Source organism: Cygnus olor, chromosome 2, assembly GCF_009769625.2.
Source record: "Cygnus olor isolate bCygOlo1 chromosome 2, bCygOlo1.pri.v2, whole genome shotgun sequence".
NCBI lineage: Eukaryota > Metazoa > Chordata > Aves > Anseriformes > Anatidae > Cygnus > Cygnus olor.
Genome location: NC_049170.1, coordinates 119,456,629 through 119,481,147, shown reverse-complemented (window position 1 = coordinate 119,481,147; position 24,519 = coordinate 119,456,629).

Sequence of the window (24,519 nt, the reverse complement as noted above, 5' to 3'; positions counted from 1 at the left end):
CGAAAACTACCAGCTATCAATAGCACCACTTCAAGAACCCATAACAATCTCAGCTTTACAGCAGACAGTAGGTAAGCTGGTCAGTGATCTAAATAAAGTAGATGAATGAATGCAACCATCTGTCACATGTGCATTGTGTGCAACAAAGGTAAATTTAAGTTGAGCTAAGGATGTTTTAAGAGCAAGTGTGCAAAGCTGAGCTTCTGAATAGGTATTATGTCCTATCAAGGACTCATTGTTTAGCAGATCCTATATCTAACAATGCCTCATTGTGAAGGCTCCAAAGATCAGTGCATTAAATACCAGTTTTTCAGACCCCTTCACATTTTCAGTGTCTTCCAGTGCTGCAGACACTTGGATATTCTTGGTACATTCGTACCTGTGTGGGCATCTATCAGCTGTGTCTGCGTTATCCTGTGAGTGGGAGAAATAGCTCAAACCAACGGGTTTAATTCTGCAATAATTTTATTCTATCCCATTCCACAAAAATCTCCTTTTTGGGATATTGGAAAGCTACTTCACACGTGAGAAAAGAAATCTGGATTTCACAAATGATTCCACCTGGACGGCTACGTCAGACAGAGAGCAGGAGAAGTATCGCTGTGGAAGGCCCTGTGATCAACATGCATTTAGGTGTCCAGGCTCTGCGCATGTGACTGGAGGGAGGATATGGCGTTCCACGGGAGGAAAGATTCCGGTTCATTATTCTCTATGTAGGAAGTGGATTTATGCGATGCCATCATGAGCAAGGGAGGCAATCACTGCTTCCTTGCTGATGACTGAATCTACGTGTATATGCTGTAATCTGATTACTGAAATTGGGTAGAAGACTGGTGATGAGATCAGCAATGGAGCAGCACCGTGGTTCAGGACTGCCAGCTGAGACATGTCCACACTGCTGCTTCAGAGAAGGTGAGACCCAGCTCTGGATTTGTAAAACCAATATGATGAATTGCAGCAAATGTTTGATTCCCAATAATTCCAACACGAGGCATGTTCATGGGGCAGATCTCTGACACAGGTAGGAGGAGGGTGTATCAATAGCCCTCCCAGGCTTTACAGTAAATTAAAACACAGATTTGCACTTTCCTTCTGGCACAGCCTTCAGCAAGGGAGCCCTTGGAGGCAGTTTGGAGGAGGAGAAAGGTGGAGTGAGGGGGGAGGAGATCCTTGAAACCAGTCCTTGGGGATTTCGTGGGGATGTTTCCATGGCTCCAGCAGCTCTCTCACCTCTGCACAGGTACAGGGAATCTGATGGATTTCAGAGAAAACTAAGACCACTGCTGCTTTTCCAGGCAAAGAAAGGTGAAAGAGGATAGCTATAAACGCCCCTTCCCTGCCACTGAAAAGTATTAGTTAATAAACGCTGTGCAGCAAGTTTCCCTGGGTGTATCTTTCATGCTAGTTATTTTCAGTTTTGCACCCCAGACGTTGCAAATGTGAACCTCTGCTCCAGCTATGTGCCAGCACCACACCAGTGCAGGGCATGCAGTCAGCCACCAGCACTATAACCAGAAGAAATGCTACAATCCAGTTTAGTCACAGGGCAGCCATCAGTTTGCTGGCAGTTTGAGCTAACAGCTCTGCTGGCTTCCTGAGCAGCATGCACTGCACTCAGCATATCCCTCATAGCAGAGGCATCCACTTGAAATCTGTGCGTTTTACGCAGGCCTGAAGCTTCTTCAAAAAAGCTGAAAACCAGTGAATTAATTATCACAATTTTTTACATGCGCTAGATTTGCCGTTTTCAAGCACCTTTAGAGTGTAAGGGGAGTCAGGGTGCGTATAAGGACAGACACATATAAGGATACATTTAAGTTCAAAAGGTACATCTGTAAAACACTGGAAGTCAGTGCAGAATGTGGTCACATCCGCTGTGAAATCACCCGTATCAAAGCACAGTTGAGGTTAAGGATGTTTTCTTCACCTGTGTCTTCTAATGTTTTTGTCACCGTGTTAACTCATTTAGAAAGCTCTTCCCTTGCAGAAAATATCCCCATTTTGGAAAATCAGTATGGGAGAACTACAGCCAATTCCACTCTTTCTCCACTTCCAGTAGCCTAACATTAGTGTGAAGAGGGGAAAAAAAAAAAAGAAAAAGTCTGAACCTCTTTGTGTTCAAAGGTAGCAATCCCCAGTACTCAACTGTTTCAGACCAGATTTTGCTTCCAGGTTAGTACCGGTGAGAGATCTGAGATAACAAGCCCAAGGCAATGTAACATTTAAGTTCGGCATCAGTTCTGAACTTCAATTTAAAATGAAATGGCAGTCCTTCGGAGCTGCTCCGCTCTGTAAGTCAGCCAAGGTTTTTTCCAGCCTGGGCTGGCTTAGAACAGCTGTGACTGTGATTTAAATTTAGTCAACACAGAAATGCTCTCCACCATGTCTTCCCATGGCAGTCAGTGGCCCTGAGTTTCAGGCACCCTCCCTCTTTCCCTCAAAATTGCAGTGCTTTTATCTGATTAGCTCTAAGTGATCTTGATAACTACTCAGATCTAGTTATTTCTTGAATTCATTGCTTGGAGATCAAACATTACATCACAAGAACTTAATCCTGTTCCAAATGAAGCCAAGGACAAAACTCCCGCTGACTTCAGTGTGTGAAGGGTAAGGTCATAAATCCTTGAAACATTGAGTGTCCAATTTTCAAATTAAAACATAATGAGCTTAATAGTCATGGATTTAAAGGCAAATACATTTTGTGTCTTGTATGAGATTCTGCAGCTGGGTTGTAAACTCTTTTTAAACTTCAGTGCTTTTGAGGGAGGGTCGTTTTCTAGGAGCTCACATCATTATCTATCCAGGCCAGTACACAAAACACACAATGGAAGTGATACTGCCCTGACTGCAAACAATGTCTTTGGAAAGCTTCAAACAATTTCTTAGTAAACAACTGATCAGGGTAATTACATTTTCTAAGCTGAAATGGGGCTGTGACATTGTTTCAGGTAACACATGAATCATGCTAAAGGGTTTTCCTCTGCTAGCGCTGGCTAGCTTATCTGAGCAAGCACTGGTCTGAGGATGGGGACCTAAGCCTGATGAAGTATTGTACTGGCACTGCAGGTAGTGGCTCCACCACCTGCCTCCAAGACTCCTCCAATCTACTGCTGCTGTTGGGCAGACAACTCGCCAGGTAATTAAAGGAAATTAAGAAATAGTGGAGCTGTGCCTAATGCCTCATGATCCCAACTCATTCTCTCTAGATGAGGCATCAGATGGGACAACCTTGCTGCATATCTGGATGATGCTGAGTCCAGGTGAGAGAGCTGTAGCCTCACTTAGCAGGAGAAGGCAAACATGACTTTGATGACTTTGTGCTTGCTAATGAACACAAATTACCTAAAACACAATGAGTGCGTCTCCCACCATCTTTAAGCCAAGTTGCAATGTAATGAACTGGCTGTCAAATCCTCACCACTACGTGGGATTGTGTTAACAAACTAGTCCAACGTTATTACACAAAGCATGATTAAATATTCGCAGAAGAAGCAGCTCGAGCTTTCTGCCTTGTTTGGGTTTGTTTTTAACAGTAGTTACAGTAGGAAAACTGCAGTATGACCTGCCCCTGCAGTATTCTTTTATTCTTCAATCTCTTGTCATAGATGCAATCTGTCCACTGCTTAATTTTTTTTTTTTTATCATTGGCTTGGATATCTACCAGCTATGATTGTCATGATTAAATCAGTATTAACTTAATTACAAAGGGCTTTACTTAAGATAAACAATAAAGAAGTGATCCAGAACAGTGAGAACTGCAGTGCTGAGAATGTCTGGCAAAAGCCCTTCAAACGCTTTGAGCTACGTTTTTTTTCCTCACGTATTTTGGTTTTAATGCACATGTGTTGGTTTTGTCAAATCCCAGAAATTAGGTCAGTCTGTCACCTCAGAGTCTGATCCTTGAAGCCAGCCTCAGCAATGCCTTTGACCGTGATTTCTCTTTACTGCCTTAGGCAACAATAATTTTTGCTTCATTCCAAACTTGATGCCACTGATGGTCTGACATGAGTCAGACACTGAGGGTTTTCCTTATTTCCTCCTCATGGTGAAACGAACAAAGGGCTTCAGAACTTGGCATGCTTCCCATGTACATCTCCTGCTCTGAGGTATTCCCATTCTGCAGGATGGGCACGTAATCAGATATAACTGTGATGGTGGGAAAAGTTTCATCTCCGCTCACCTCTGTTACCTGGCTTTGCAGAAGTTTAGTTATGATTTAGATACTGAATCTGTCCCAGCTGAATTCAAAAGCAGAACTCCCATAGATTTTAATAAGTATACCAGGCCTTTTCTAATTAGTACAGTAACCACATATTCCTGACACAACAACTGATGACCTAGCCTTTTAAGAAGCCTTTTAAAAAAATTTCAAGCACTTCCACACACTTTTAGAAAGTACTGCATAAGATGCATGTCACTTTTAAATAGACAACAAGGGACTTTTCAGCATTTCAAGCAAAAAGGTAAGAGTTTTCCACAAACTATACAAAATTTGCTTTAGAGTTTAGGAGCCAATCTCAGTTTTTCAGAGACCATGGTCTGTGTATTCAGCTATTTGATTCTCAGTCTGTGGCCAACCACTGTCTGTTCTCCAGGAAGAAGCCTAGAAGAACTTCCACTAGGGGAAGTGTAAAAGCCCTGGTTTCACCCAAAATCCTACCTTCCCAAAAGACTACATTAGCATTCTCCTGAATACTGTCAACAGAAAAAGAGACATGACATTCAGTAAGAAATTCAGACCCCTGTGTTTTTTTTTCTGCCACCTGTGTTAAATAATAATAATAATAATAATAATAATAATAATAATAATAATAACAATAATGAATACTTCTAGACAATGAATGTTTCCTAAATTTCTGTGTGTGTATGCCCAGAAATTTATCTTGTTCTCCAATAGCACAAGAAAGAGAGATTCTCACATCCTATCGAGAGGTGGAATAAGGTCCTGCTTCTGGCATATTTCCATGGAATGATACCAGAAAGGCCAGGATGAACTAACTTGTTCATTGTGATGACAATGTCTTATATGTCAACTCTTCTGTCTAGTTCACCTAACTATTGAATGCTTTCTTCAGAGGATTGAAAATAACTTGATTAGGGTTGTGTCCTTCATATTCCCTGTTATTTTCCTCATTTTGCCCAATGAGACAACCACTTGCAATATTCTGCTCCTTTCTGACCTGACACAGGACAGTATGCCCAGCCCCATCTGTTGAGCACCAGATAAATCCTGTCTGACACTACACACTTGTGTACAGGTTGATTATAAAGCATAGCGATTCTGTGATGCAGGGCTGTTAGAGAACCACTGTTATGGGATATAGACTAGTTTTTCGTCCATTGGCTTCTGGTAAGAGCCAGAAAGTTAAAATTCAAATACAGATGCATAGAAAAGACCTTTCCTCTGGAGAAAGGGATGATGGATTTGCTGATGTTGCGTAACACTGTACATCCTTTTTGGGTGAGAGGAACTTCATAAACTTCAGCAGAACAAATGCAAAGTTCTTCACTTGGGACAGAAGAAGCCCCTGAAAGAGTGCAAGCTGGAGAATGGCTGGGAAGGGAGCAGCTCTGCAGGGCAGGACCTGGGGTGGAGAAGTTGAACACGAATCAGCAGTGCGCCCTTGAGGCAATGAAAGCTAACCACATGCCAGGCTGCGTTAGCAAGAGAGCAGCCAGCAGCTTGAGGGAAGTGGTTATTCCCCTCCGACTGACATTTTTGAGGCCACATTTGGTGTACTGTATCATGTCCAGTTTTGAGTTCCCCAGTAAAAGGCATTGACACGCTAGGCTTAGACCAATGGAGGGCCACCAGGACTGTGGTGCAGGGCAGTCAAGGACGGGATGGGGAAACTAGGTTTGGCCAGCCTGAAGAAGAAAAGGCTGGGGGTTGAGAGTGGGACCTGATGGTAATCTTCAGCTACTTAAAAGGGTGCTACAGACAAGATGGAGCCAGACTTCTCTCAAAGGTGTGCAGCCAAAGGAGAAATGTCAGTGCTTACAAGCTGCTGCCAGGGAAATTCTCAGCAAGTATAAGAAGGAAATATAAATAAAGAAAGAAAAGCAGAAAACCAAACCAAACCAATCAATCAACCATAAATAAATAAACAAACAAACAAGCAAACAAACAAATAAATAAATAAAACAGAACAGATAAGAGTGGTTAAACACAGCCAGAAAGTTTTGGAATCTCCATCTTCAGAGAATTTCAAAACTTGAGTAGACAAGGCTATGAACAACATCATCTGACTTTTAAGTTAGCCCTGCTTTGAGCAGGGAGTCGGACGAGATGACCTCCAGAGGTCCTTTCCAATGTAAATTATTCTGTGATTCTATAAATAAGGTAGAGATTGTAAGGAAAAGGACCTAAATCAGATTCAGGAGTGGCATGAGTCTTTCCTGTGGTGAGAGGACAGGCCTGCAGGCTGTTGCTACTGCTGACCTCTTCAGGGCTGAATGATTGAAAACCACTCTCGGATGCAGCAGAGCGTGTGTTCCTGGCACAGCCCTTGCACTGAGCCATTCCCAAGTTTCTGTAAGCAGTGGCCTTATCTGGGTGGAGTGCTGTCAGTCAGGTATTTTTTCCTTCATTTTTCCCTCACCCCTTGTCATCACAGTGTGTTAAAACTAGTCTGTTGCAAGGATTCACCAAACATCCACACTTCAAGAACAGGAGTGTGATTTTTGCAATAATTTTGATTTTTTAAAACATTCTCTTTTCTCAGGAAGTCATTTGTACCTTTGACGACAGCAGTGTTGTACAAGTAAAATGTACCAATTACACACAAATTCATAGTTCTAACCTGAAAGAACACCAGTCAGCAAGAGGGAAAAAAAAAAGAGAGGGAGAGAGAAATTAAAAAAAAAAAAGACTCAAACTAGAAATATTCTCATTTTTTCTTTTAGCTTAAAATTTTTATATACAAGATAAATAAAAAGCTATATTTTAACTATTCAGATGACTTCAGAAAGTACTAGGTTAGAGTGACAACATTGTTCATGTTGGTTGATTTAAACTGGTGGGATATATGTTCTAATTACTAACAAAAAAGAAGTTCTGATACATTGCTTAGTAAAGTTTCACTTGACTATCAGCCACCTACTCAATACATACAACCTAGCCCTTACCTGTATTGAACAAAAATGTGTTATACTGAATTTAAAAAGTAAATATTGAGTTTTATTTTCAGACTGGTCAGTTGAAGACCAAAAATAAATAAATAAATAAATCTGATAATACCTGTCCTTTTAAGGAAGCTAACAGGCTAATAAAGCTGTTTTCTTATTTTCTATTTCTTTCTTAGCAAAAAGTATTGGAGTGTGGATTTTTGTGTCATAAATATGGATACATAAGCCAGTGAGTGACTTTGCACATGCAAGCAGTCCCAGTAGGGTGGCTTCTCATGGGTTTAAATAGTTCCCTGTTTATGTTTCATAGGGTCAAGGCCTATGAGAGGAGTAACAACTCATGACAACATTAACAAAAAAAAGACCATGACTATTAAATTAATTAGACTGTTTAGGGTTTTATCTTATAGAGTTTGTCACTCAATTGTTTAAAGTTCATGAATTTTCACATTTTGAAGAAGTTCCTCATTTTTGTTTCTCCATTATAAAAAAGTCATTTTTGTTAAAGTCTCACATTTCCCTAGGTTCAGAATTTGACAGTGACATGCCACAGTTAGTCATTTTTGCTTGTGGGAGAAAAGACAAGAGAAGCATTTACACTATAAAATCAACAGCAGCCCCAAATATAGGCTCACAATGGGAAGCTCCATACTCCTGGACCATTCAGTCTGAACTGCTGCCTATTAGTCCAGATGGAGCTCAAACTCCCATAAGATATCTTCTGGGGACTATCATATCACACCTGATCTGTCCAGACAGTGGGAAAGGAAGCTCAGGTCAAATCACAGTGCAGGTGTGATTGTGCTTTCCCCTTAGCAAACCACAGCTGAAACCAAGCCTAAGGCATGTGTGAGCATGGGCATAACCCATGTGGATGGTTGACATGCTGAGACTCGGGTAGGGTCATGGAAATGGCCTTAGCTGGCAGTAGAAGAATCTGGTCAAAATCTCAAAAGTGATTAAGAAATGTGTCCTCTGTTAAGCAGACATTGATGAGTCTCATTAAAATGTTTTCTACTTCATCAGTTTTGGTTTCAGCTAGATTTGGGGTTCAGTTCCTCCCTAGCCCTTACACTTTTTCCTTATATTCAAGTGCCTTCTCTCTGAAGTCCACTAAGGTGAGCACGATGAGATCAAAACCAGTCTTGATTTGCAAGGGGACCAAACTGCAAGCATTTTCTTAGCCTTTAAAACTGGGAACTCAAAAGACATGCGGATGTTACATGTAATAAGACGCACAATGAAAAGATTGCTAAAGTTAGCTCACATGTCCCCAGCTCGTCTGTAAGTAGCCTGCAGTGTTGAGCAAGTCACACACATTTTAGTGCACACCGCTGCATCCCAGTCCTTTTGCAATGCATGGCAAAAACTCCCAGAGATTTCAATATGAGTGGGTTTCAATTCAAAGTTGGCAAGACTGGAAAAAAATAAAATAAAGCAAACATATTTTAAAGTCTTTGAGTTAGAACAAAAAGCATCTTAGAGGATCTATTTCAAAAGTGAAAACTGAGGCTGGAAGTTAACTCCAGCTTCATGCGTACTTCTAACCTTTACACCAGTATACTGACCAGTTTCTTTAAATACAATAGAAACTCTGCCACTTTGAAGATAAGCCCTCACAGTTTGCTTAAAACAATAATTCTGTACTTTCTTTCCTGTTTCTAGATTTATTTTAAGTATTAGTATAAAATGTCAGAGTCTGATAGCAGCCAGATCAGTTTGTATAAAAATCGACTGCCTGTTTGTAGTATATTACAGGCTATATTTGACACAGGAAAGCACTTAATCATGAATGCTATCAGCACACCACACCCATCTTTGTAAGTGCCTTATAAGCTACATTTATCACTGTGAACTTGAACTGGATAGAGACAAGTAATAAGGAAAAACGCAAAGCCCTTCTGTAGAGGTAGGGTTAAAAGTGTGTTATCCACGATACACCCGCTCAGAAGGCGTGCTCGTGCCTGTCAGCTGCACTGAAACATCAGGCTATTTCACTTTGTATTGATGGACTTCTACTGGAGTCATCGGTCCCAGGTAAACAGCGTGCACATAAGAGAAGAAAAAGTCTGTCTCAAATCTGATCACACAGTTTCTGCCATTTTAGGTATCTTACACCTTTTGGCTCATTTTATTTGCACAACAGAACTGACAGCCCTTCAAAGACTTAAATAAACAACACAAACCCCTTTGCCGTGTGCTAAGTATCTTTTTATTTCACAAATCTGAACTTTCATCTTTATTTTCAACTTTGTGCTCTAACATACCACTTTTTGGATGTGCACACTCCAATGAGAGAGAGGGAACCAAGCTTTGGAGTCTGAAGAGCTTGGAGGGGGAAGGACTCAGGAGGCCACAGGGGCTGCCTCAGCTGCTCTGCTGCTCCTCTGGCTGCTGCTGGACCCCTGCTCGCTTTGTCCTGCTGGCCAGCAGGCTTTACACCAGCCAGGCCACTGGGGCCAGAGGGCAGAGTGATGCAGCTGCAGCCCCATGGGGCTGGGGCCGGACGAGAGACATCCTTCTCCCCTTGGCAGAACGTGTCAAGAAATCAAAGTCGTTGTGAGAGAAGCAAGTAAAGATGCCACCAAAGATTACAGCATTTGCAAAAGCTAACTGGAGAGTAAGCTGTGATGATCACTTTGAGATATGCTGTGTACATTCACATTTTCTGCACAGGCTTAACACCGAACACATTTGGGCACACGAAAAGGAGCTCAGTGAGCTATTTATGGTATTTGTTCTCAGCAGCCCAGTTAGAAGCCACATTTTCAAATCTGGGGGTATTGCCCTGGGGTGTTGTCTTTATTAAAAGAGAAGACTTTTGGCTGGGTTTTATTAGTATATTAGTTAAACGTGAACTCAAACATTTTTCCTTGTAGAGGAAAACAAAACATTTTTACCCTGTATATCGTCAGAACTTAAACAATGCTTAGTGAAATAACGCTAAACCCTTGAATGTTTTGCTAGGAAATGCATCTGCAGGAGTGCTACACATTTGTGTCTCCAGTGAATCACATCACCCTTTACAAATGCCTCTATGCTTGAATAAGAAAGCTACTGAACAGCACACTAACATCTATTTCAGCAGTGCAAGAGAGATGCTAACAGCAAAACACATACATATTCCTTAGGTAGAACACTGCTTTCTCTCTGCTGAGAAAACACCCTGGATTTTCCACTGGCCAGTGCTGTGTCTCTTCTGAAAGAGGCCTCCCCCCATGCCCCCTTGCCCGGCAGTGAAGGCCTTGCCGCAGTGACTCAGTGGGCAGCGTGCCACCCACCGCGCTCAACCATCCACGCTTCCTGGAGCACCCATGACCCAGGTGGAGTCCCCAGGTGGCCCGACCTTGCCAGCTTGGGATGAGGTAATTCAGCTGCAAACTAAAGAAACTAAACAACCACTGAATCGAATTCAAAGGGATATAGCAGAGGGACATATCTGGGATTTCAATACATGAAGGTCATTCTTATTTAAGACATGATTCTTACCCCACCACATAGGGCAAAAACCCATCCATGCAAAAACTTCTTCATGGATGTTGCAAATAACCAATTTTTATTAAATTTGTGAATTCTGCTGCTTTCCTCCCTTAATACACTTATTCAACTGCACAGTGCTGTATCTGGAAGAAACAAGACATTTTGTACCCCCAATGATAAGTGTGAGCACTGAAAACCATCATGACACTAGGAAGTGTGTCCAAGGAAGTATATCACTTACCTCATCACTCTAGCCCTAACTTTCGTAGTCTCAAAAGTCATTGGTGACCACACAACTGATTAACATCTTAAAAAAATACAGATACATTGCTGGCTGAATCTGTCAACAAAGACTGTGGACTGCCAATTCATTCATTAGCGGCAGTCATCCACGCTTATTAGATCTAAATACAAAATAAAGTACAGGAAGGAAAAAAATCCATTAATGAGACACCATTGGAATTCAGGGCCACACATTACATCAGACACTAAATCAGAAAGAAAAAAAATCAGGATAAGGTGGATGTAGAGCTGTCAAGATCCTCACTCAACTCACTCCAGTCAGTGGCACTAACAATTAGCTTTGGGAAGAGCTGGGCTAAGATGTGAAAAACCTCATAGCCAAAAATACCTTGAAAGCTCAAGCAGAGGTTAAATACAAAGATTTTGAAAGTTTGGGAATTCAACGGTAGGTCTCACCTTTCAGGTGATCTCTAAGCTTCCCCAGAGCATTGTTTAGAAAATAATTCAGTAATGATGCATAATACCTGGAAGTATACAAAACAGCAAAAACACATACCAGACAGATAACTAACAGAAAATAAAGGCAGTACTAATGATGTAGGACAGCTTAAAATAGCTATTAAACAAGCAGCACATAAATGGCCACCAAATGAAATGTCAAAGGTCTATTTGTTTCATACAGGTAACATTAGAAAGAAGGATTAATCAATACTAACTCAGGAAATTGCTGAGCCAGCTCAGCTACTACTTACTCTTGGATTCCTAAACCCACCACCCCTACTGCAAGCTGCTTTTCAGGGTTTTGTGGAAAGGTTTATCCTTAAGACCTGCAGTTAATGACACAGAAACAAACAAACAAGAAAAGATTATATCTAATAATCATTCCTAACGTTACTGAGATTGATTGGTCACCTTCATGTGTTTTTGTTTTTTTTTTTCTTTTCTTTCTTTAAAGCGAGCTTACATCATCTTTTTATCTAATCTCTTCTGATGTGGAAAGCCAATCTTCAAAATACTTTTGCTTTCATTACAGAGAAACTGAAAATCAGCTGGAAAGGGACTTAACATATTTGGATATGTGGGAGATCAGAAGCCTGAAATGAAGGCCTAAGAAGTTCTTCACCTTCTACCTACTGTTCTTACCTTCTTCCATCTTGCCATGCAACACTTCAAAGAGCAAAAGCTCCCCTGTCCTGAGCTCTTACTGTAAAATTCAAGGGATAAAGTATTAGTGATGCCCCTAAAAGAGAAACAGAGAACTGTTGAAAGACACCTCCATTGGTGCATGTAACAAACCAGGCTCCAAAACCCACATAAGTCCTGAATCCACATCACTACTTCAACACTGATGCTCTGCACCCTGTTTGGTGCTACAGACCCTGGTGCCTACCCCAGGCTGCAGTGCACCAGCCTCAGCTGCTGGGTGTGCCGAGGAATTTGTTCTTCACGTGAGGTTGTCAGGCACTTACAGGAGGACTGCTTGTTCCTGCTGCTCTGGCACACACACTTCTATCCAGCTAACCTTTTAAATCCCTCCCAGGAGCAGAGGCAGCTCACTGAACTGCAGAAGCCTGCAACCATTCATTTGATGGCACTTACCAACCCATAGCTGCAGGAAGGAAAACAACAGCAGAGGTCCCTCTTTGATGTTACCTTTCTCTCTGGGGATGGTGGCAGCTTCTCCCCAGACCACCCACGTCTACTCACCCTTCTTATGGAGGCAGCCTGGGTCCCAGGGATCAGAGACACCCAGAGGCACCTCCACAAAGAGCCCACAAGAAGAGCATGTGGTTGGGTGTCTACACAGGTTTATGGCCAAGTAATTCAACACTCAGAAGTCAGTATGGTGTTAGCGATGGCAGAGGCTGCTGAGTCATGTGCTGTACGTTTTGGAGAATGCTGGGGCTGCCCCATTTGCAGAAACCCTTTCCACTCCGTTTCTCAGCTTTCACTCCTGTTACTGTTATTTCTGTTTAGTCACAGAGTCTTCCAGGGACGAGCAAAGTCCAAATTCCTGTTAAAAAACAAACAAACAAAAGAAATGCAAACAGAAAAACAGAAAGGCTGGGGAGGAGAGAGAGTAAAAAAAAAAAAAAAAAAAAAAAAAAAGAAGATTTGGAGGAAAACTAGATCTTTCTGCCCTACAACACAGTCAAAACAAACCACATCCATGTCCCCCCCTACTTTGTAGTTCACTTTTAAGTAGAGCTGTGCCCAGCAGCTGGAAGCTGTCTGGCTGTTTGGACTGCATGCAGGGATGTGCCAGAGATTCCCTCTTACTCCCCTGGGTGGGATGTAAAGAATTCCTCTTTTCATTGCTGGCATTCCTACGGCACTGAGTCACTTTATAACCCAAACAATAATGTCCAAGTCTTGTCCAGACACTCTGGGATAGACACTGTGATTTTTTTCTAATGATAGAATTGTGAGAATGTCCATTGGATATGAAGCTTCCTGGCCAAAACCTGCATTAAAAATAGCATAGCCCATGCTCCCCACCTGCAGATAAGGGACATACTTTGGTGTCCCACCTTTCCAACAATAATTAATCAAGACCGAGGAAGTGAACTCAAATTCACATCATAGCTGTCAAAGCAAATGAGCTCCTGGAAGATACGGCAGTCAGCAGCACAGTCACCTGCTCATTCCTCCCAGTAGCAATCAGTATAAGCACTGAAGTTTGTTGTGTTGTTTGTTGTTCCTAATTGTAAGCCCACACAACCCTTTACCAGCAGCTTTAGAAGAACATCTCATCTTGTCTGGTAAGTTTGTGCTGCACCGGCAGGGTAGAAATAAATTTATTTATTTATTTATTCTATTTACTGAGGCCATTAGTTGGAAATACAAACATTAGTCAAAACCAAACATGGGTCACAAGCTCCCAAAGTTGTACTTCTAGTTTGAAGACATTACTAGATAGCTGAAAACAAATATCACTGTTGTTACTCCAATGAGAGACCCTGATGGAAGCCAATGCAAACAAGAAGAGGAGGGGAAAAAAGAAGTGGCTATGAGCTTAAATTTTGAATTTAGGTTCTGTTTATTAAAAAATAAAAAATAAATTAAAGCATTAGACGTTTGTGTTTTTGAATCTGGAGCAAAATGCAAAATTAGGGTTTGAATTTTGCACCACTTTCCCTCTGTCCTGGCAGGCTGAGGTTGTCGATGTTGGTGACTATTGTTCATCTGGGTTATGGGTCTGTATCTAACCTGGGAGGCCATCAGAGCTCTGTGTATGCCTGAGGCATGCAGGGGTGTCAGACCTGTTTTGCAGTGTGAAGTTGTCAGCCGTGATTAAGTTATGGTTTATTACATTACAAAGATATCAGCAAACTTCTCTCCATACCTTTGCTCACCCAAAGCTTCCTCCTTTCTCTACACCCTAATAGAAAAACCCTTTCTCCTCTCAAGATTAATTAAATGTGTGCCAGCTTTTCAATACCTGGGTTTTAGATATTTCAGTCAGCAATTTATAGTTTGTTCCTTTTTACCCCCAAACTCTGATGAAGGAAGTTTGGAATTACAGGACAGTAGATCAAATATAGCTTGCAATCTGTGCTGAGTAAGGCTATCTTGCCATTCAAGAGTAGATCTAAGGAAAATAATAAAATTAATTTCTCCACAATGTAAATGTTTGTTTAAAGTAGTTTACTGGTGTTGTAGCCCATGAGTGACTGAGACAGTTTCTCTGCAGTGCAATGAGTACTCTGATGATCAAGTCAGAATTTGACTAGTCCTTAAATTCCTGGTCTTGGGTCTCAGGGCTACTTCACAGTGCTTCAGTCTCTCTGGTTTTACAAACACACACACACAGAGAAATAAATAAATAAAAATCAAATTTAAACAAATGACAACCACTCTATTCACCAAAGGTCTTGGTTTCATCAGTGCAGAATAGGAATCTTTTAAAACTGCTGGAAAGTTTAGCAGAAAGCAAAGATAATTTTTATTCAGCCTGTCCAATCCCAATCTGAGATCCAAGATCCTGCAAAAATTTCCTGGGCATCCTACCACATGTCTGCACAGGGGTTTGGATTCTGGATCACTGGGAATATATCAGCTCATTTCACACACTGATAAGAGCTCTGCTTTCTGCAAGAAAACTAGGTGCAGAGTGTCTATGGGATAAGCTTTGGAAGCTATTTTACTATAAAAAGATTTGTTTCTCAGTGCACACTTTGAGGCATCAGCACATGCTAAAAGGATATGGTGCATGGCACGAGCTGACTTTCACAGAGGGGGCATCTCTGGTGTTCAGCATGTTTCTAAGCAAACCATTGGCTTTTAGCCAATTTAAAACACAAGAAAAATGAAATCACTTACTGGAACTAACCTACGGATTCATTTTCGGTCACTTTTACCAACTCGGCCCAATGTTCAAGCAACAAATGACTCCTTTTCCTGAGCCGGCCGGGATGACAAAGTGCCAGCTGAGGCTGGAGGCAGCCAGATCTGCAGAGCTGTGGGAGCAGGGGGAGCAGGTCGCAAGGGGAAGGTGAGGAGCTTGCTGCGGAGTGGGGCTGGTCCTGATGAAGGAAGAACTGTTTATTTGTCTATCCAACTTCCCAATAAAGCATAGAACATTGTTTACAGTGCACAAACACACAAAAGATAAGCCAATTATTTAAATAATGTTTACTCAGCTAATACAAAATAATTTTTATACGTACCTACAGAAAATCCTAAATACATTCTTACTGTAAAAGATACTACTACATGCAGCTAAGATAGCCCTTCCTTTGTACATCACTATCACATTTGTTTGATTTTTTATTTTCAGAACAATAAAATCAAAAGCCAGAATGCAATCTGAAAGAAAGATTTATCTGTTTTTGTTGTTGTTGTTATTGTTGTTTTTCTTCCTTCTTTCTAGTGAATTTCCCAGTAAGATTACACTGAGCATGTATTTGATCTCGTAACTGATTAATAATCAGAGGGCTGGAGCACCTCTCCTACAAAGAAAGGCTGAGAGAGCTGGGGATGTTCAGCCTGGAGAAGAGAAGGCTCCAGGGTGACCTCACTGCAGCTTTTGAATACTTAAAGGGGTATTATAAAAAAGATGGAGAGTGACTTTTTGCTCAGCCAGATAATGACAGGACAAGGGGGAATGGTTTTAAAATAAAAGAGGGTAGATTTAGGTTAGATATAAGGAAGAAATTCTTCAGTCAGAGAGTGGTGAGACACTGGCACAGGTTGCCCAGAGAAGCTGTGGATGCCCCATCCCTGGAGGTGTTCAAGGCCAGGTTGGATGAGACCCTGGGCAACCGGGTCTGGTGGGAGGTGTTCCTGCCCATGGCAGGGGGTTGGAACTGGGTGATCTTTAAGGTCTGTTCCAACCCCAGCCATTCTTTGATTAAAGAAGAGCTTTGTGTTGGTAGATTCAGAATTAGGCAGCTCAGATACTCAAAATGCTCCTCTTTGCCCACTATAATTACTACTATAGTGATAGCAACTGTCTACCAATATGGAAATGTAATAAATAAGTACCAGCTTCATTTTTTCTCAGACACAGAGGTAATGCATAATATGTTACACCACTGACCCCATTGCATAGGGAGAATGTGATTCATGGCTATAGCCTGCTTATATTTCCTCTAATTTCTTCTCTCTGCCTCTGTATGTTCACATTTGATTTTGATGCACCAGCCAACATTATTGTGATTAAAAGTAATCTAGACTTTCCTATCTATGTATGAAGCCCTCTATTAAAAAATAATAATAAAATAAAATATTTTTAATATTATATGTATGCAAAGATTGTGAAGATTGTGTCCCACTATTTTTTAAGTGTTTTTCTATTATTCCTACCTGAAAACAGAATACATTCTTGGCAACTCCAGACAAACGTTGAAAAGTGGCTGGCTCAGAAATTGTGTTTTCTTCGTGGATTTTATGAGCTCATAAAATCTGAGTGAATTGTGCCTGAGCTGAGAGCAGGCCAGGCAAGGCTCCAGGTGCTTCACCCACAACACTGTCATTCTCATGGAAATGCAGAGCAGTGCCTCAGCAAGAGGCTGCAAGAAGCCCTAGATTTCTTTGATCAGGCTCTGATGCACTCATTTAGTGCTGACAGCAGCCTTAATGCTGGGCGTTGCTCTAAACACTTTGCAGCACTTTACCAGGATGGCGGTTGCAGTCCTGTCCCCTGAAGGATCTCTTTTAGTCAGGTGAGGTGGTGTTTCTGTGGGAGTCAGCACCTCCTACACGCACTCACCTCTTGATAGCCCAAACGGTTATACTTGTGATATACTTCTAACCACAGCAGTTTCTGCAGGCTATCGTTACAGCCATTATGAGACTCAGTGCTGGCTTCAGGTTGCTCTATAGACAATACCATAGGAGCATCCGTGGACTTTGTACTGAGGACATGTTGCACTAGAGTCCTCCTCTGTTGGTAATGAAGATCACAGACTCACAGAATCATAGAATGGCTTGGGTTGGAAGGGGCCATAAAAAATCTGGCCACTACACTCAACACAACAGAGAAAAACTGATAAATCACGTTTTGAAATGGAAATCCAATTCTTGTGATCACTGGAACATTTCTCCAGTCCCCAACTTCTCATTTCTAAAGATGAGTTTATCATGAAGCTCCTTCATGTAAGCACTTTAAAGACAGCTTTACCTGTATTTTGCTTTATAACTCTGTCATGCTTGCTTCTCCCCCCTTTCTTGCGCGTGTGTGTGCTTTTGTTACTTGTATTGTATAAGGTGCCTTGGGATATTCGCATCCTGTGCATTGTGTGGCATTGTGTTGAATAGGAGGTACAGAAATTAAAAGCAGGTCTCCTCCTACCCACATATGCCTTTTCTTTGCAGGTTTTCCTGGAAGTTTTGTGCGGGGAGGGAAGGGAAGAGGTAAAATATGACTTGGCTGAGACTGCCGGATGCTGAATCAGCTGCGATTGCCTCACGTTTTCCTTTCTTTTAAAATAAGGGGCACAGTTTTCAAAAATGCGCATCTGATTTCTCTGCAGGTTCTGCCGAGTCCATCATCTCTCAGTAAGTCACTTTTTAAAAACCGTTCATGTGCTTCTCAGTCACATGGGCACCCTCTGAAAACAGCTTTATAATCCCTTGCTTCTAGGTCTGGAGACTGTGCTCTGGGGTTGCAATAACCTGGTGCAGCCACTGCGGGCTGGCACAATGCTGGTGTTCACCCTCTAAATGGTCCCTTCAAAAGAGAATAAGATAGTCATACTCATTAACTCAATGAAAAACCCCAAACCCACCGAATCCCCAAACACACAACCTCTTTGAGCATAATTGTACCCCTCTGCACTGCCAAAGGAGCTGATGCCTCCAATGCTGACTCCCTGCTCCTCACACCTACATACAGTGTGCTCTGATGAGGAGTGACAGCATGGTGATGCAAACATCACTGAATAGAGAGCACTGCAGGAACAGAAAATGTGCACAGCATCAAAATCCTATGGAGACCCCAAACAAGCCCTTTTGGCAAGATTTAGACGTCCTGGGGCTTGGGGTAGTTGGAAAATACTGTGAGAAGTGAATGTTTAAATAGAGAAGAGAAGAAGAGGAGAGGAGAGGAGAGGAGAGGAGAGGAGAGGAGAGGAGAGGAGAGGAGAGGAGAGGAGAGGAGAGGAGAGGAGAGGAGAGGAGAGGAGAGGAGAGGAGAGGAGAGGAGAGAGAGAAGAAGAGAAGAGAAGAGAAGAGAAGAGAAGAGAAGAGAAGAGAAGAGAAGAGAAGAGAAGAGAAGAGAAGAGAAGAGAAGAGAAGAGAAGAGAAGAGAAGAGAAGAGAAGAGAAGAGAAGAGAAGAGAAGAGAAGAGGAGTTTAACTTCTTGTTGTAGAAGGGTTGTATAAGTATGAATGGAACAGCTTATATTTGGGTCAATTCTTGTTTTGTTCAAATTCTGCCTTATAATAAAGGTACTGCTGATTTAGAGACAGAAATCAGACATTGGTAAAAAGTTAACAGCAGCTCTCTAGAAGCATGCAATCTGCTTTTAGCAGGCGTCAGATAGCATTTTCTTTCCAAAGCATCCCTATCTTTAAAAGAAAGGAGGAGTCCGCTTTTTAGGCAAGGGAGATGCGGTCTTGTAGCATTCAGCCACATGGTGCTCACCCTTTCCAAGACTGCTTCCCCATCGTGCTCTAACTCACTCAGATAAAGGTTCATCCAGTCTTGCTCGCTTGCTGAGGTAGCTACTGTGATACCCTACTGAAACTCTGGCAGAAGAGCAGAGGAAAGCGATGTGCCCATGAGAGCTCGACACCCTGAGGTGTATAAGGAGAACTGGTGCCTGACAAGCAAAGTGAGAACAGCAATTGCCAGTTGGTATCTTCCTTCTTTTTAATCAGGGAGATGACAGGAGAAGGGGGAATGGTTTTAAACTTAAAGAGGGTAGATTTAGAATAGATATAAGGAGGAAATTCTTTACTATGAGGGTGGCACTGGCACAGGCTGCCCAGAGAAGCTGTGGATACCCCATCCCTGGAGGTGTTCAAGGCCAGGCTGGATGAGGCTTTGGGCAACCTGGTGTAGTGGGAGGGGTCCCTGCCTATGGCAGGGGCGTTGGCACTAAATGATCTCTAAGGTCCCTTCCAACCCAAACCATTCTGTGATTCTGTGATTCTTCCTGCTTTGCAGAGATATATATGTATCCATCTCATACAACCAGCATTTGAGGCTTCAATAGATGGATTTATAGGCTCTCCTAAAGGTTATTAATTCTTCCTACACTGTTCCCAGTAAGTTGGAGTACCTTATGATATAACTTCCTCATTAACATCAAGAGCTGTGATTATACAGTTCTGTTACCAAGGGCTTCAAAGCCACGAAGCCTAAATATAATCTTACAGTACCTTGTTACAATACAAAGCACATCCTCTAATACATTTTTTTTTGTTTGCATAAAATGCAGCACAATAATGGTTCTCGTGACCTTTGCCCCCCTGTATAGCTCACTGGAACATTGTTTGAAGAGCACACAGTCTGCGTTTTGCAGGGCACAGGTGCTCCGTTGCACCCTGGCCGCCGCAGCTCGGCCCCGCAGCGCAGCGCACCGCTTCTCCCCCCCAACAGCTGCACTCAGGGGACCGCTTTTGTGGTCCACCAGGAATTTCCTGTGATAGAATATCAGAAACCTACTGGTGACTGGTAGGAGGTGACTTCACAGGGCAAAAGTTCTCCCTCCACAATAAACATTCTCCGCATCGCTGTGTGGATTTCCTACGCGGTCCTGACAGCAGTGAGCTGCTTGTCATCGTGACAGAGAAAGGCTCGGGGAAGGGACCGTGAAGCTGAGCCTCCAGTCTCATTTTAGCTGTACCTCCTGGAGAAGATAAAGAATTCAAACTGTCTGTAATAATTAAAAAAATATACTGAAAAGGCTATAAGAAATAGAAATCCACAATCAAAGGCAGAGTTTGCATCCCATATAGTCTGCATCCCATATAGTCTGCATCCCATACCCTGGCACTATGATATACATACTAGTTTATATGTCATATCTACATAGTATATAGTTATATATAGTATAGATAGTCAAAGAAGTAACACAACAATTAAGACCCTCTCTATACACAGTTTTCCTTGATAAAAATACACAGGGATGTTCAACTACCAGATCTTGCTGCAAGCTGTCATCTGGTAGCTGACAATCTGAGGCTGCCACAAGTCTCTTGGCCAAAACTAGTCAGAGGACCGAACGACAGCACCCAACTCATCTGGCTGGCTGAAGTAACGTGCGACTTGGGCAGGCTGCAGTGAAGTTTACTGACTGAAATAGCATTGGGGAAACAATACATTAATTTCCTGTGGAAAATACATCTATTAAAATTGGACAGTCGCCTTAGTTGAGTCCAACATGGTAAAACAGCACGCTGTAGAACTTGAAAGAGAACACAGCGCTGTGTTGGCTTCGAAGTCAGAAAATAGTGAAAAACACTATCATCCTTAAAATCAGGGCCATGGCAAGGACTTTCTCGGTACAGGCAATGAGAGAGGGCACAGATTTCCAGAAAATATCTTTAAGCTGTCTCACCAGTTCCGCAGCATACTTCAACACTCGCACACACGGTCTCCAGCTTCACTATGGATTTTCCAAGCCAGTTTTGTGTCCACTGATCAGAATTTTACACAAGGCAATGTGCTTTTCTTTCTGTGTTTTTGTTTCAATGTGTGTTTTTTTGCAATGTGATTTTTTTTCTGAAATCTCATCGTCCACTAATGGCCATGACTCTGGTTAGACCTTTCACTGTGGCTGGACAGAACGGGGCACTTATCTGTCTCACATCCCATCTTGCTCTGCAATTAATAGCACTGCATCAGGAAGAAGGGGAGGTAAAGGTGGTGAGAAACCTGTAGGAATACCCAACAACACTGATGACGTTTGATGTCACACTCCGTGTTTGCTGCTCTTGTAGCGCTCCTATATTCACTGACATTTATTTGCGGCATCACACAGAGCACTGACTGGTCTCATCAGAGCAATCTGTGCTTGTATTTGTGGGTGTGAGGACAGGGAGTCAGCACTTCGGCTCCGGTAAGTGTAGCCATGAGGTAAAAAAAAGCCCTGCTGTTAAGAGTTTTTTCTCTTTATATTCTCAAATAAACTTTTATTTTCCCCCAGCCATGTACACCCTTCCAAATAGCATGATTTCTACCAGAGCACTGAACATTCCCCCCAGAGAGCTCAATTCAAAGAAATAAGATCCGCCTCACACCAGTCTGTTAATGATGGATTAAGAGAAGAGATCCCATTATTCAGCTTCAATATACTAACCAAACTTTTAGTGGCAAATAGATGTTCATGCTGAGGGAAGACTAAATCCATCTGTCAAGTGCTTTTTTCTTTTTGTGATCAAGGCTGATACTTTTAGTCTCAGTGACTGAACTTCAAATCAGTCACTATGTACTCAGGAGGAAGGAACCAGTTTGGTTAGCTTTTTTTCTATTTCACAGCAAGCAGAACACTGTATTCCATTTCTGTGGACCGTGACATCCCACGGCATATTAAAAGCCTTATTCAAACTGCAAGACAGCCATATTTTACACTCAGCAGGAGACGGTAGCAAGAAGTATGAGGCCAGGGTTATTCTGACTCTGGACAGCTTGTCAACCTTGGTGCTAGGAACAAAGCTTAGGACATTCTCTGCTTGCTCATATGATCCTGAAATAAATAAGTAGAAGATTGTCTCAGCAGCGATTTTCTTTATGTTACACAAGACTCTGCATAGATGCAGGTTTGAATTCAGAATGACTGAATCTGCACTTGTGCTTTTGTTCTAAGTCCCCATCCGTTGTGCAGTATTGCAAAATCCATAGAAGTGCTGAGGTCACCTTTGAAATAAACATAATCTTATGTTCTTAAACAGAGCAATTAAACGGTAAGATCTCAGCTAAGTTCATGGACCAGGCTCCCTGATACCTGGGAACTCCTCTTGTAATTTGGGCCACATCTCACTTGATGATTCATAGTTCTACATCAAAACTATATCAAATTTATTTGGTAGTGGAAAAGCTTGGGAACTCCTTTATTACTCTCTTCAGGTTTTATTCCAATTGATCTTTTTAAAGAGATGATGACTTCTTTGATAGAAACAAGAAGAATCTCTTCCAAAGCAATAAATTGCATTCATTGTACTCAAACTCAAAAACCTCCTGCATCACTCATCACGTAAAGACATAGTACATTATATTTCCTATGGCTGTCCATTTCCACTGTGCTGAAGATAGGGCTTATGTATTTCCACACGTCAAGAGATCTCCCTCTTCTTTTCTTCCACAGTCCTTTAAGATAAACAGAAATTGAAAACTCTCTACAAGTCTCTCCTTGCACTTTGACTTTAAGCTTGTAAGGCTGGATTTAAGCAGGGCAGAATCTGCTCTGAGCATGCTGAATGACATCAGTTTCTGGATGATATTGCTCATGTTTATGTTGTGTAAATTAGAGCTATCATCCATAAGAAATAAAATCATCCAACCTTGGTTATGCACTTGAGATTCACATTTAAGATTCATACATGTCAATGGGACTTCCTGGGCAACTCGGTTCACCTTATTCCAGAATGCTCCGGGATGGCTTCTTGTGTCCTGAAGCTCGTAGCCATTGGTAAGGCACAAGCAATCAAGAAACTTTGCTGTGATGTTAGCCTTTGAACATGATAAAAAAATTTAAGGAGTCCGTTATATATGCCACACAGGAGAGAAATCCCATAGATGCTGATTCCCTTCTTGTACTAGCAGAATTCAGTCACAAACTTTCCACTGAAATTCCAAGATAAACTTAGGGACAAAGCTTTCATCCTGTGAATGTGTAGAAAAGAGGTCTTGTGTTGGAGCGGGGCTCATCACTCCCTGGATACGTTATTGGAGAAAATAAATCAATTGACTTTGTGAATAACTATTTCTGTCAAAAAAGGAATAGAATAAACTGTATTTGTTCTTTTGATTGCTGCTCCTACTATGCTGTGTGTGCATATGGAGGAATACCAAAATGAAAGAAGAAGGCTCCTAGTTTGGAACATTTTTAAAGTTAGAAGACTCAATCTGGTTTTGCTGTGTGTGGAACTTCTCTTTTGTGAGAGGTCTCTGAAACATCACAGAAGATGCTTCATCCTGTGGGGGAGAATGGAGAAGACAACAGTGACTGTTGTCAGATCTTAGCAGCCCGTGTTGTCTCATTTCCTCATGGCTCTAACTGGAGGAGCTGCAGCCCTTGCTGTGCCTTATGGAAGAAAATGGAAAGCATGAAGTTGACATTGTAATTCCCCTCTAACAAGATATCTGACAGTAGGTAGGCTTTGGGAAAGCAACAGAGCTTATGGAAATATCAGGTTGCCAAAACCCAGAAGACGAAATCTTGTCCTCAGCAGAGCTAAGAACAAAAGAGTCCTCCAACACACTTATATTGCAATATTGTGATAAAAAATATCCTAAGTTTCACTATCCATTCAGATCTTTGCTGAACACAATATGGAAAGAAAAAAAAAAAAAAAAAAAAGACGATACTTTACTGATGGTAAAGGCAAAATACATAGTTTCTGTCCTAGCTTAACACTGCCTACTGACAACCAGAAGGTAACACAGCTGTATTCCAGAAATAAGCTGCTCTAACTGTTTGTGATACTGGAGATCTCAGAATCGGCCACTTTGTGCCTGTGTCCACAGAAGGATCTATTACTTGGCTTTAAGGCGAAAGGGAGAATAGACACATATCCCCTATCAGTGTGCTACTTATAGTGCCTCTTGCCATATTACAGACACAAAACACACATCACAGAATTGGTTTCCCATGGTACTTTAGTTGTAGAAATGCACATGAAAATAAAATGCTGTTCATTAGTGTTGCAACTGATTCCTCAAGGCTGCTCGTTCCAGTATTTAACTGCTTGATACTGCTTTCCCACCTGGAAGGCTAAACCACAGCATACCTTTAGTTCTATAATTTGTAAGCAGAGCTCCAGGGGAATAAATTTATTCCCATTAAACAGTAATTATAGAAGAAATTCACTGGGACTGTGTGTCGAGAAATGCAGCACAATGTACTTCTAAATATCTCGAGAACTGATCCAAACTTACCATGCTTAATAAATACTTTCCATTGCCATTTAAATGTTGCAGAAGAAAAAGTATCTTTACAAGGGTCCTTTTGGTATTGACTTGTTCCTGCTTCTTTTCCTGACAAGCTGAAGAAGTTTA